This window comes from Pleurodeles waltl, chromosome 12, assembly GCF_031143425.1.
Source record: "Pleurodeles waltl isolate 20211129_DDA chromosome 12, aPleWal1.hap1.20221129, whole genome shotgun sequence".
NCBI lineage: Eukaryota > Metazoa > Chordata > Amphibia > Caudata > Salamandridae > Pleurodeles > Pleurodeles waltl.
This window is the reverse complement of record NC_090451.1, coordinates 150568599-150582062: the sequence shown is the minus strand read 5'-3', so window position 1 is coordinate 150582062 and position 13464 is coordinate 150568599.

The following is a 13464-nucleotide window of genomic DNA, read 5'->3' as shown; positions in this document are numbered from 1 at the left end:
CCTGTCCTATCTACTCTGAGTGTTCTGTTGAGCTGCCATTGCCCCCCTTCCTTGCATGGTCAGATGGCTGCTGCCTGTCCATGCCACGTCTACCCTGCTTGTCTGAGTTCCATGCCACTATCCCCTCCCTCCTGTCCTCCATTGTGCTGTGCTGCAACTGCTCCTCCTGCCTGCCCTGTGTGGTCGGTTTTGAAGCCCATTCTCCTGCACTCTCTTGTCTGTGTCCGGCCCTTACCCCTCCCTTCTGTCTTCAATGGTCCTTTGTGTATGCCCCTGTCCCCACCCTTTTACCCACTATGGTCGTTGTGCTGCCACTGTCCCTCCCGTATGCCAAGCATGGTCTTCTGTGCTGCCATAGCACCTCCCACCTGCCCTGTGTGGTCAACGTGCTGCCCTTGACCCCCTCCCACCTTCTTTCCTTTGTCTGTGTTTATGCCATTATAGTCTCCCTGTTGCCCTCCATGGTGTGTTGTACTTCCAATGCCCATCCTGCTTGCCCTCCATGGTCAGCGTGCTGTTCCTGCCATGGCCCCTTTCCCCCTGCCCTCCATTTTCCATTTGCTGGCTCCTATCACCTCCCTCCTGCCTTGACTGGTCCATTGTTGCGCCCATGCCCCCTCCCTCCAGTCCTTGATGGTCCGTTATGCTGCAACTGTCTCTCAAGTTTGTCCGGTGATACCCTTGCCTCTTTCCCCTCTGCTCTCTGTCGTACAGGTGCATGCCCTTGTCCCTCCCTATTACATTCCATGATCTGTTGTGCTGCACTGCCGTCCTGCTTCCCTGTGTGGTGTATTGTGCTACTGCAACCCCTGACACCTGCCCTGTGAGGTCAAGTTTTGGTGCCCCAGCCCACCTCCCCATACCCTCTATTATCTGAGTCCCTACCCCATTCCTCCTGCCCCCTATGATCCAATGTACCATGCTTGCCAACATTTGGAACTTGGTAAGAGGGAGATTTTGAAAAATAAAACTGGGGAATTGATTTTCCCTATTGACATGTTGAAAAAGAGGTGATTTTAGGCAGGAGACAGATAGAATAAAGCTCTTTTGGACTTCAAAACATTGGGCGTCTACTGTCTGAATTGGGTCTGTTGGCATGAATGCTATATTGCCACTGCTTGTTCCTTCTGCTCTCAGTGGTCTGTTATATTGTCACAGCCTCTCTTGCCTGTCCTGCATGGTTGGTTGGTTTCCCCTGTCCCCCTTCCACCTGCCCTCCATGGTCCGTTGTGCTGCCACTGCCACTCTCACCTGCCCAGCGAGGTGGATTTGTTGCCTCTTCACTCTCCTCCCTGCCCTCAACTATCCAAGTCTGTGTCCCTGACCTCTGCTTCCCCACAGTATTCTAATGAAGAACTAGATTGCTAACATTCTTTATTTATTACCAAAGTGTGGCAAGCCTGATGTCATCTGTAGTCAAAACTTTGATACCTAAAGAATTTCCTTTAGAAATTATAAAAATGAGAGAGCCTTATTACGATAACTAAAAGCAAAACTAAACTAACGAAAAACTAAAATGAGGACATATTTTCCGAGTTCTAAAATAGTGACAAAGCACTTTAAAATTTTTGCTATCTTGATTTTTTTATCCAGTTGTTCACTTGATTGTATGTTACACTTAAGTGAGAGAATGTGGCATTACATTCGGAGCTGGAGACTTTGCAACTGGGGAACCAGGTTTGAGTTTCGGCATCAGCTCAACATCCCATAAATCTGGGCAAATTGCATAATCACCCCATGACTAAAACAAAAGTGAATGTGTCCTTTTGTAATGTAACTGATGCTCATATAAAGCACTCCAGTATCTTTGGGTCAAGTCTGCAATATATAAAACTGCAGAAGAAAACACAATAATTAGATGTTGTGCATACCTCTGTCACTGGGCTACATTTGGGTGGTATTTGTACTACATTTGGGCTCCTTTGTCTTTGGAATATGGAATCTTCAATTCTATAAAGATGGTGTTCAGCTGTGAAACACTTTTGGCATAAATTCAGACTGTTAATTCTCTATTTGCTCATTAGAACACTGTAATAAAGTGGCTGAATACTAGGGAGTCAACTGCCGGTCTGCAGTTGGTATTGAAAGTGCATTTTGTTCCTTTCTAAATTAAATGTCTTGAGTTTTACCAGTTTGATTCAATCAAGATGGCTTCAGTGGCTTAACACTTCTGTGATAAGTAAGACTGTTAGCACTCTAGTTGTTCTTTAGACCACTCTGGGGAGCTGTAGTAGAACAAAAGGGATTCAACTGACAGGCTGCTCCTGTTGGAAAAACATGTTTTACTGGGAAGGTCAGACTTCATTATCACATAGCTGAGAAAGATAGTGTGAATGAAAAATGTCCTAGCTAACAAGACGGAGAGTTTCAATTTTATTAAGGACACAGAGGTGAGGATTATGCATTCTCTTCTTCACTTTTAATGTCACAGTACCTTGAAAGAACATAACATAAAGCACATAAAAAACATTAAACACTACATGACCCATGAGTCCAAGAGGGTCTCCATAGTAACCACAGTTTATTCAGATAACCATCTGCTGTATATATTCATGTGACGTCCCTTCCTCTTCCTTCTTCTTCACTGGAGGAAGCTAAGCGCCAGCGTCCACTGTATATTCATTACTGATCATTATCTGAAACATGCCACAAACATCTCAGGTCGTACATCTGCTACCTTGAACACCGTTTTCAGTTAAAATCATATATGACATGAATCTAATCCTGTTACTGCAACAGTCTCAGGTAGCCATACAGTCAATGGTCAATGGACAAAATTCATAAATCGCTTTGTGAAAATTGCATTTTCCTGTCCCAATTATCATCATGTAAAATGTCCTTCACTTATTCATAAATAAACTTGACTGAAAATACATAATTACCATATCGTAGATCTCGGAAGGGAGGATATGTGCCCAACTCCTGGGAGGGATAATCCTCACCTCCGTCTCAATAGAATTGAAACTTTCCTTCTCATTAGCTAGGAAATGTTTAATTCTCTGTCAGGACATGAGGCGAGGATTATGCACGTTCAAAGCTTACTTACCACTAAGGTTGCAACATCATATATAGGTTTGAAATAGAATTTCTTGAAGCTCGACTCTGATGACCAATCTGCCTCATTCATTATATCCTCAAGCCTTCCATCTATCTGAATGGCTTTAGACACCATGGCTCCTCTAGTGGAATGAGCACCAAACCTATTCACATAAATCCATGCCTCAACCATCACCCACCTTGCAATGGAGGGTGAAGATACTGCTTTAAAAGGCTTTTTTGATTGCAATTAGCAACTGTCTCTCGTCTGCTGTCTATACTTACTTGTTAATTCTTCAAACGCCTTGATGCAGCGCACCACATACAACTTAGGACTGTCCGCAAAAGCAGGATAAGATACCGACCTGGTATTAGTTTTTGTTCACCTGGATATCGTAAAGGTTACCCCCTCTGGGGTGAAGACCCTGGAGGATATGTCTAATGTCCGCACATCTGAAACTCTCTTGCACGAAACAAGGCAAAGGAGAGTAGCTAGTTTTGCAGATAGCTTGTTGCGCGACAGGTACTGGTTATCCTTCCAATTCATTAGAAGTCTTAATTCCAAATAAACCTCCCTCAGATCAGAGTATTGAGGTTATGGTGATCTACTAAACCTAATCCCTTTCATAAGTCTGCAAACCCATGGGTGTTCTCCCACTAGTGTGTTGTCAATGGTATTGTGGCCTGCCAAGATAGCTGACCTAAAGGAATTGACTGCACTGTACGCCAATCCTGCCTCTGCCATTTCTGCCAAAAAATCCATTATGTGGGTAATTTCTGTCCCGATGGGATCCAATTGTCTCTCCACACACCAATAATACCACCGTCCCAAGGCCAAACTGTACCTCTTAGATGAGTCTGCGACCCATGCCTGATGGATGAATTTTCAAGCCTCCCATGAAAGGCTTTCGTCTTTCCATTATTGCCTGAAATCCTCCATGCCATGAGTGTTAAATGACCCTGAAGGACTATTGGATGAAAGTGCCCCAGGGGGTGCCTGATGATAGGCTGGAACGAGGGCAGCACAATTGGGAGATCTCAAGAGAGTTCCATCAGTATCAGGCACCATGCCTCCAAATCAGAGTTTTTAGGATCAATGGCGCTTTCTGTCCCCAAGTTTGTGCCGCTACTCGGGGAATCATCCGAATGGTCAGAAGGCATATGGGTTGTCCTTGGACCAGTCCCGCAGGGAAGCATCCACTGCCTCGGCTTCCGGATCCAATCTCAGGCTGTAGTACCTTAGAAGCTATTGGTTCAGCCGGGATGCGAAGAGATCCAGATCACACGGGCTGCACCTGTCCATGAGGGCTACATAGATGTTGCAGTCCAGTTGCCACTTGTTGCTGTCAGCTTTCAATCTCCTCAGAGTTCCGTAATGGAGGGATCCCAGGAAAATGGCCTAAATCAACAACGATAGTAGTCCCACTATCCTGGTTAGTTGTCTCAGAGTTAACCTGTCCCACCTGAGGACCTTGTAAATCTCTTTTTTCATTTTGCTGATCTTGGATGTTGGAAGGGTCAAGGTGGCTTCCTTTGAGTTAATAAGGAACTCCAGAAACGTTATCCTTTGAGTCGGATTCAGCTCCATCTTGTCCTTGTTGATGACAAAGCCCAGATCTCTCAGCAGAGCAATAGTTATGTTCAAATTGTATATCATTCGTTGTCGAGACTGATCCATGAGCAGGATGCCGTCTAGGTATATAACCAATTGTATCCCCTTGGTGCGAAGGACCTCCACCATCAGATGTAGTAGCTTGGTACAGTACCAGAGGGCTGACGAGAACCCAAAGGGAAGGGCTAGGAGCTTGAATTTTTGCTCCCAGCAGAGAAACTGTAGGTACCTCCTGTGCGGGGGTCGGTGGGGACCGAGAGATAGGCATCCCTGAGGCCCAGCTGGATCATCCAATCGTCCATTAACAGCATATCTCTTAGCAGATGGAGGCCCTCCATCTTGAAGTAGCGATATACCAGCCACTCGTTGAACTCTCTCAAAATCATTACATGTCTGAATCCTTTGTCTTTCTTCTGGACTAAGAAGATATTGCTTACAAACCCTACCAGATGGCATTTTGTTTTGTAAATCACCCCTTTTGCTAGCAGTTCCTTTATCTCTGAGTCTATAAGTAGTGATTCTTCATGTGAAAAGACCAAGGGCTGGGGACGTGCTCTCTGGGTGGATGTTTGATAGAATTCTATGTGGAAACCCCTGACTATCTGAAGTACCCAGGGGTCCGATGTGATCTTTTCCCAGTTTTGTGCAAACAATCTTAACTTCCCCCCATCTTTTTGTGAGGGGAAAAAGGGGGACTGCTTACCTGGTTGTCCTTTCTGGGATGAGCTGGAGCCCCTGCCTCCCCAGAAGGATTTGCCTCTTCCAGACCCTCTACTCAGGTAAAAGGGCCACTGCCATCCATCATTCCAGCCATTGTTTTGTCTGGCCTGGTGCTTAGGGGGGCCTTGGGAGGGTGTGCATCCAGAGGTGCATCCCCTGCCTCTTCTGTCTCCTGCAAAAACCTCCCCTGGGAAGATCTTTTTTATAGATTATTGTGCCTTGTCAAGGGCTGAGATGGTGGAGACAGATTTCCGCAGCTCCTTAACAAAAGGTTCACCGAAAAGAGGTCCTTTTGCCACTGCGGCCGCCTTGGATGTCCCGAGCTCCCCCAGCTTGGGATCAATTTTGATGAGCAGCGATCTCCTCCTCTCCACTGCCAGGACACAGTTAGTGTTGCCCAGGAGACAAACTGCCCTCTGGGCCCAGCCAGCCACTATATTAGTAGACATTGGCTTTCCCATTTGACTGGCCTGCTCGGCCATCTCTATAATCTTTGTGAGGGGACCTAGGACGTCCAGCGGCTTGTCCTGGCATGCCCTCCAGGACTGGTATATGCCTTTCTTTGGGTCCCGCGTATACATGCCAAAGAAGGTGCTCATTTTTCGGTCCCTATCTGGCGTAGCTGCCATCTTCCTGGCTGAATTGGGACTAGGGCATTTCGCTCATAGCCGCGCCTGGACCTCTTTATCCAGAGGTTGGCGAATCTTGCTTCCCACATACTACACCACCTTAGTGTCGGGATTCCATTTGGAGGATCCTGGGTGACACATCAATGCTCAATGCATGCATATCACGTACAGTCAGGGGTTGAACAAAGTCAAAAACCTCTCTCCAAATCATAGGTTCTTTTAAGAACTTATGAAGTGACAGCAAGTTGTGGGCCTTTTTTTCCCTCCTTTGCTTTGACATCTAGTTGGTAAGCTCCAGATAACTCCCAGTCGGGATGATACTTGAACAGAAGGATGACTGATGTCCTTTTAAATCGGGCCTTTGTTTTGAACTTATATGCTGTTAGAAATGGGGACTCTAGTTGGCAGAGGTATACACCTTTGTCTAAATAGGGACCACAATCCTAGTCAGTATAAGTTACACACAATCCAAATTATCTTTTGCCAACCCTCTACTAGCTTGGCACTGAGCAGTCAGGTTTAACTCAAAAGGCAATGTGTAAAGCATCTGTGCAATAACACAATGAAAACACCACCAAAAATACACCACACAGGTTTAGAAAAATATGTTATATTTATCTAGTTAATTTAAGGTCAAAACGATATAGATTCAATAAGCACAAGTTGAAATATCACTTTTGTGGGATTAAAAAGATTCTTAGTTTTAAAACTCAACAGTTGTCTCTTGTTTGCACAAAGTACCTGGTTTGCTTCAAAATTATTACTCATGGATGCTGCAGAAGAGGAAATGCGTGGAATAATAAGGTGTGCGTCTGATTTTCCGACGTGGCACAGACGATGCGTTGTTTCTTTCCATGCTGCAAGGGGCTTTGCGTCGATTTCTGGCACGCAATCTTGGTTTCTCACTGCGATGCAGGTATCTTTTGATGCCCAGGGACGAGGCGTGGAAATCCTGGGCGTGCGGGATGAAGTCACAGGCATTGCGTCGATCGGGTAGTCGATACGTTGAATTTTCTGTTGCACGGCAGGCGTTGCGTCGATTCTTCACTCAGGAAGTCGGGCTGTGCTTCATTCTGGCTCGGCTGTGCGTCAATCCAGTAGGGCTGTGCATCGAATTTCGAGTCGCAATGCAGGCGCTGCATTGATCTTCACTCTGGAAGTTGGCCTGCGTCGTTCTTACTCGGCTGTGTGGCGGTTTTCTCATTGTAAGGCAGGCTGTGCATTGTTTCCAGAAGGCTGTGTGTCGGTTTTTGGCACACAAGGAGTTTCCTTGAAGAGATGAGGTCTTTTTGGCCCGAGACGTCAGAAAACAGGAGGGAAGCTCAGTCCAAGCCCTTGGAGAGCACTTCTTAGCAAAGTCAGAGGCCAGCAAGGCAGCGGGGCAACAGCAAGGCAGCCCTCCTTCACAGCAAAGCAGTCCAGGTGAGTCCTTTGGGCAGCCAGGCAGTTCCTCTTGACATGTTGCAGGTTCAGGTACAGTAGTGTCTGATTTGGTGGGGTCAGAGGCCCAGTTTATATGCCCACAAATGCCTTTGAAGTGGGGAGACTTCAAAGAGTGGTTTTAAAGTGCACAAGGTCCCCTTTCAGTACAGGTATGTCTGCCTGGGTCCCAGTAGGGAGTTTGGCCGTCCATTGTGTGAGTGCAGGACACTATCCTTTGAAATGTAAGTGTCAGGCCCTCCACCCTTACAGCCCAGGAAAATCCATTCAGTATGCAGGTGTGATTGAGTATCCTGTGTTTGTGGTTGTCTGGGTGAAATGCACAAGGGAGCTCTCAACCAGCCCAGCACAGATGTTGATTGGAGACAGGCTGTAAGGCACAGATGGATTTTAAGTGCAGAGAAATACTCACTTTCTAAATGTGGCATTTCTAAAATAGTAATATAAAATTCAACCTTACCAATAAACAGGATGTTCTATTACCATTCTCACCATACTAAACATGAACTTTTTACCCCTTTCTGATCGGAAGCTACCACTCAAACAGTATATGAGGGCAGCCCTAATGCTAGCCTTTGAAAGGAGCAGGCCTCACAGTAGCGGAAAACAAATTTAGGAGTTTTCCACTACCACGACATATAAAACACACAAGTATATGTCCTGCCTTTTACCCACATAGCACCCTGCCCCTTGGGTTACTTAGGGCCTACCTTAGGGGTGAAATATGTAGAAAAGGGGGAGTTTAAGGTTTGGCAAGTACTTCTAAATGCAAAGTCGAAGTGGCAGTGAAACTGCACACACAGGGTCTCGGAATGGAAGGCCTGAGACATGGTTATGGGGCTACTTATGTGGGGGGCACAATCAGTGCAGCAGGCCCCCTGGTAGCATTTAATTTACAGGCCCTGGGCACATGTAGTGCTCTTTACTAGGGACTTACAAGTAAATTAAATATGCCAATTGGGTATGAGCCATTGTTACCATGTTTGAAGGGAGAGAGCATATGCACTTTAGCACTGGTTAGCAGTGGTAAAGTGTGCTGAGTCCTAAAACCAGCAAAACAATGTCAGAAAAGTGGAGGGAGGCAGGCAAAAAGTTGGGGGATGACCAACCTAAAGCTGTCAGGTCTAACATATGCAATTGAAAGTAAGAAAGCCCTCAACCAACTGCAGGCTGCTGCTCCCAATAGGAAGCAAGAAAACAGTAATGTGGGTGATGCCCTACGCACCTGCCAACAGTCCTGATTCAGGCATGAGACTCCTGTTTTCGAAGCCTAAAATGGCTTTATTTTAGGTGTCTCCCTCCTAAAATTGCTTCTGGGGTATAAGCATTCCACTGATTTTCTTTTCTTAATCCCCACTTCCCAGTTTGAAAATGTTGGCATGCATGAATATGTCCTGTTTTCAACACGCTACACAGGAACAAGTTCAACATATTTCACTGTGCCCAGCCTGCATCTCAGATCTGGCTGAACAATAACTGTCGGATCTGGGATCTGACTGGACCTCCCTCATTTGCTGCAGAGACTCAGTGGCACCATGTTTGAGGCCTGCGGTCTCACTTACCTACTCAATGAACTCTTGACTTTGTATTCAATTTCTATGCTAATAAATAAGCATTTCAAAACACAATGCTGTGTCACAGCAATAACTGTACTGGAATATGGTGTCCGGTGAAATCAGTAGCGTAACACAGAATGATGACCACGCGCGCACGTACACACACACACACACACAGACACTATAAGGAGGAGCCCCCCATCTATCCATAGCTCACAGATATTATTTCACCTTGCCTACTGAATGGGTGCCCCTTGGAGGTTTGAGAGGGGCACCCTGCACTGCAGGGATTGGTGTTACGCCCCTGAGTGACAATGAGCTGACTTGTAACCTTAACCTGTCCCAGCAATCTGACATGAGCTGATTTTTTGAGTGGCAAAGGTTTTATTATCTCTACTAACTCGACACGAGCACCAGTTACATTACACAAGGTCACATTCATTTTTTAGGCAAAGGAATATTTGATGATTTCCCCTCATAAGATGTTGATCTAACAGGAGACTCAACCCTGGTTCCCCAGTCCGGAAGTCGGCAGCTCTGGTCGCCAAGTCCTTTAAATGTCAGTGCGTTTGAATAGCACTTGCCACCCACTATGATGCATCAGAGTGCATTTAGGGTCAGTATGCCGCTCCTTGGAGTTTTCTGATGGGAGCAAGCCTGTCATGTGGCCTGTATGAATAGTGTGTTAATGTTGTTCTTGAGGACCTAAGTTGTGCTCTTACTATGGTGTGCGACTGCTCCTTAGGCCATGCTTTAAATGGGCAGGTACTGTCCGGTACGGAGTACTTGTACTTTTTTAATTTGAAGTGTAGAATACCTGCACATTTCAGCACAACTGCAGTATAATTAATAGTAAGGTACTGCACTTCTCTGGAGCAGACAGGTACCCTAAGTACTGAGTACTTGCAGTTTTCTACCTCCATTTAAAAGCACTGACCTTAGGCATGAGGGCAACGCTGCAAGGAGCGAGGGATTGGACGTTTAAGCAGCGAAGACGAAAAACGGAGTGTGCGAGTACACATACTTTGTTAAAGGAGTCGGACAGGAGCGTAACGGAAAACATACGATTTATAAGGTGAAATCCTCCCCCGCTGATGTAATTGTGAAAATAAGTACTGGCAAAGGCAATCATTTTTCATTTTGTATGTGGGTGGGAAAGCTCAGTTCCTACATGTAGTGCCCTGTATAGAGTTCTGCTGTCAATCGGTGTCTGTATGTCTCGCGCTCAGCACCCATCACTTGCACCCACAGATAGCGAGACCACACACGCTGGCCCACCACTTCTGCCTACGGGCTATCGCGTCACGCGCCCTTCTATTTTCCTCGCTTACAGCGCCCACGCAGGGGCGTAAATGTGCCATGCTGGCACGCGGGCTCCTCCCTCATGCCTCTTTGGTAACAATAACCCCCGCCCCCCTTCAACATCTTTCACCGCTTCAGTTGTTGAAGTGTTTCGAAAAGAATGTGAACTCCGAGCCTTAGTTAAATAGGGGCGGGGCTTTGACTGTGTGGGCGGGACATGAGACGTGGCTGAAAAGAACACAGTAATCTGCAACTGTTTTGTGGCCTTTCACCTTCAGGTAGATGCTACATATACAATATGACGCACACACATTAAATGAAAAATAAATGCAAGATACAGTAATCAGTGTGAAATGCACTCACGTATCACGAAATCTTGATTGGGTAATGCGATCAAAGCAGATTATGGTGTGTGTAACCAGGAAGACCCAATACTGGATCCTGCTTGAGGCAGTGGAGTTAAGTGAAGTGTTTTTCACAGTGCTATGAGGTCCCAATCTGTGACTGAAAACAGGGTAAATATGCAAGTTATTTCTTTTTAAAACCGTGTTACATTACCAAATAACCGCCATTAAATAAGACTTAAACTGGCTCCCATGTCTTTGTGTTCTATGGTACTTTCTAGGACTAGGTAAAGACTTTTAACTCTCTTGCAAAGCAGGAACGAAAGGGGAACAATAGGCCAGGACTTAGCAGCCACTGGGTTTTCCAGGCACCATGCAAATGTTGATCAGTCCATATTTATGAGCCATTGGTTGTTGCAAGTGTCACTCCTGATGTATGAAGTTTGCCCTCTTTACTGGCACACAAACAATTCATTGGTGCAGAAGGGATGAGCCCTCACTTTGAAGAGGGCACTATTTTCTTTATGTGTTGTGCAGCTCTCTTGAAAATTGGGTGATCACACCTCCAGGCGTTTCCTGGCCAGCCTGATAGTAAAGGCTGAAATCTGTTGCCCCCTACTGCTCTTTCAATGGGTGTCTTTGTCGTACAATTACAATGAACAAGGATAGAGCTTGTGGCATTTGGATGCTCCCAATCAAGTAGGAAGAAACTGACTACATTAGAAGTGGAAACGGGAGGACATTGGCTTGATTAGGGGAGAAGTTGCCAAAGTATTGGCTAGATGAGTTCTCATTCCTCATTAAATGCTGAACTCTGAAGCCTGTAGGTTGGCCTACGATTGGCTGGGAACATTCTACCAGTTGTTGACAGGTTGTGGTGTCCTGGAATGCTTAGTCTGCCTACAGTCAGCGGAGTGCTGCGACAGCAGTGTATGCTGCACCAAAGGAAGAAGAGCTTTGCTAGAGCTCTGTAGGAATCGTAGAACTATATAGGGAATCCATGCTATAATTGGGGGTAGAGGCACATTGCTGGAGCACCCTAACGTGGTGCTGGAATAGCTGTGTCAGCTACAAACCAGGGCACATACGTATGCCTAGGGTTATGAGAGTGTCATGGATCCATGAAAGGCGTGCATGTTCTAGGTCAGGGTAGAGGTACATTGCTAGAGCTCTGTGCATATCATGGTACAATGAAAGGAGTGCATGTTCTAGGTTAGAGTAATAGGTACATTGCTAGAGCACCCTAACACGGTGCTGGAATAGGATTGTCAACTACATACCAGGACACATGTATGGCTAGGGCTATGAGTGTATCATAGGTCTGTGAAAGGAGTGCATGTTCTAGATCCACTTTGAATGGCATTGCTGCAGCTCTGTGTACATTGTGGTACTGTGAAAGGAGTGTATTCTCTAGGTCAGCTTTGAGTGGCATTGCTAGAGTTCTGTGCACATTGTGGTACTTTTAAAGGATTGACTGTTCTGGGTCAGGGTAGAGGTGCATTGTTATAGCACTGCAAAGCGGTGCTGGAATAGCAGTGTTAGCTACATACCAGGGCACAGGTGTGTGGCTAGGGCTATGAGTGTATCATGGGTCTCTGAAAGGAGGGCATGTTCTAGGTCAGCTTTGAGTAGCATTGCTACACCTCTGTGCATATTGTGATACTGTGAAAGGAGTGCATTTTCTAGGTCACGTTTGAGTGGCATTACTAGAGTTCTGTGCTCATTGGGGTACTGTGAAAAGAGTGCATGTTCTAGATCAGGTCTGAGTGGCATTGCTAGAGCTCTGTGCACACTGGGATATTGTAAAATGAGTGAGTGCATGTTCTAGTTCAGGTTTGAGTGGCATTGCTAGAGCCCTGTGCACATTGTGGTACTGTGAAATTAGTGCAAGTTCTAGATCAGGTTTGAGATGGACTGTTAGAGTTCTGTGCACATTGCACAACTGTAAAAGGAGAGCATGTTTCATGTTAGGTTTGAGTGACATTGCTAGAGCTCTTTGTATATTGTGGCACTATAAAAGGAGTGCATGTTCCAGGTCAGGTTTGAGTGCCACTGCTAGAGCTATCTGTACATTGTGGCACCATGAAAGGAGTGCATGTTCCAGGTCAGGTCTGAGTGGAATTGCTAGAGATCTCTGTATATTCTGGTACTATGAAAGGAGTGTATGCTCTAGGTCATGGTAGAGGTGACCTCGTGAGCTCTGTGTATATAATGGTACTATGAAGGGAACGCATGTTCTAGGTAAGGTTTGCATGGCATTGCTATAGGTCTGTGTATATTGTGGTTGTATGAAAGGAGTACATGTTCTAGATCAGTTTTGAGTGGCATTGATAGAGCTTTGTGTACCTTGTGGTACTTTGAAAGGACAGCATGTTCTAAGTCAGGGTAGAGGTGCATTGCTAGTGTTCTGTGCAAACTGTGGTACTATGAAATAAGAGCATGTTCTAGGTAAGGTTTGAATGGCATTGCTAAAGCTCTATGCACATTGTATAATTATGAAAGGAGTGCATGTTCTAGGTCAGGTTTGAGTGGCAATGCTAGAGCTCTGTGCACATTGCGGTACTATGGAAGGAGTGCATGTTCTAGGTCAGGTTTGAGTGACATTGCTAGAGCTCTGTGCACATTGCGGTACTATGGAAGGAGTGCATGTTCTAGGTCAGGTTTGAGTGACATTGCTAGAGCTCTGTGCACATTGCGGTACTATGGAAGGAGTGCATGTTCTAGGTCAGGTTTGAGTGACATTGCTAGAACTCTGTGCATATTGTGGTACTAAGAAAAGAGTGGATGTTCTAGGTCAGGTTTAAGTGACATTGCTAGAGCTCTGT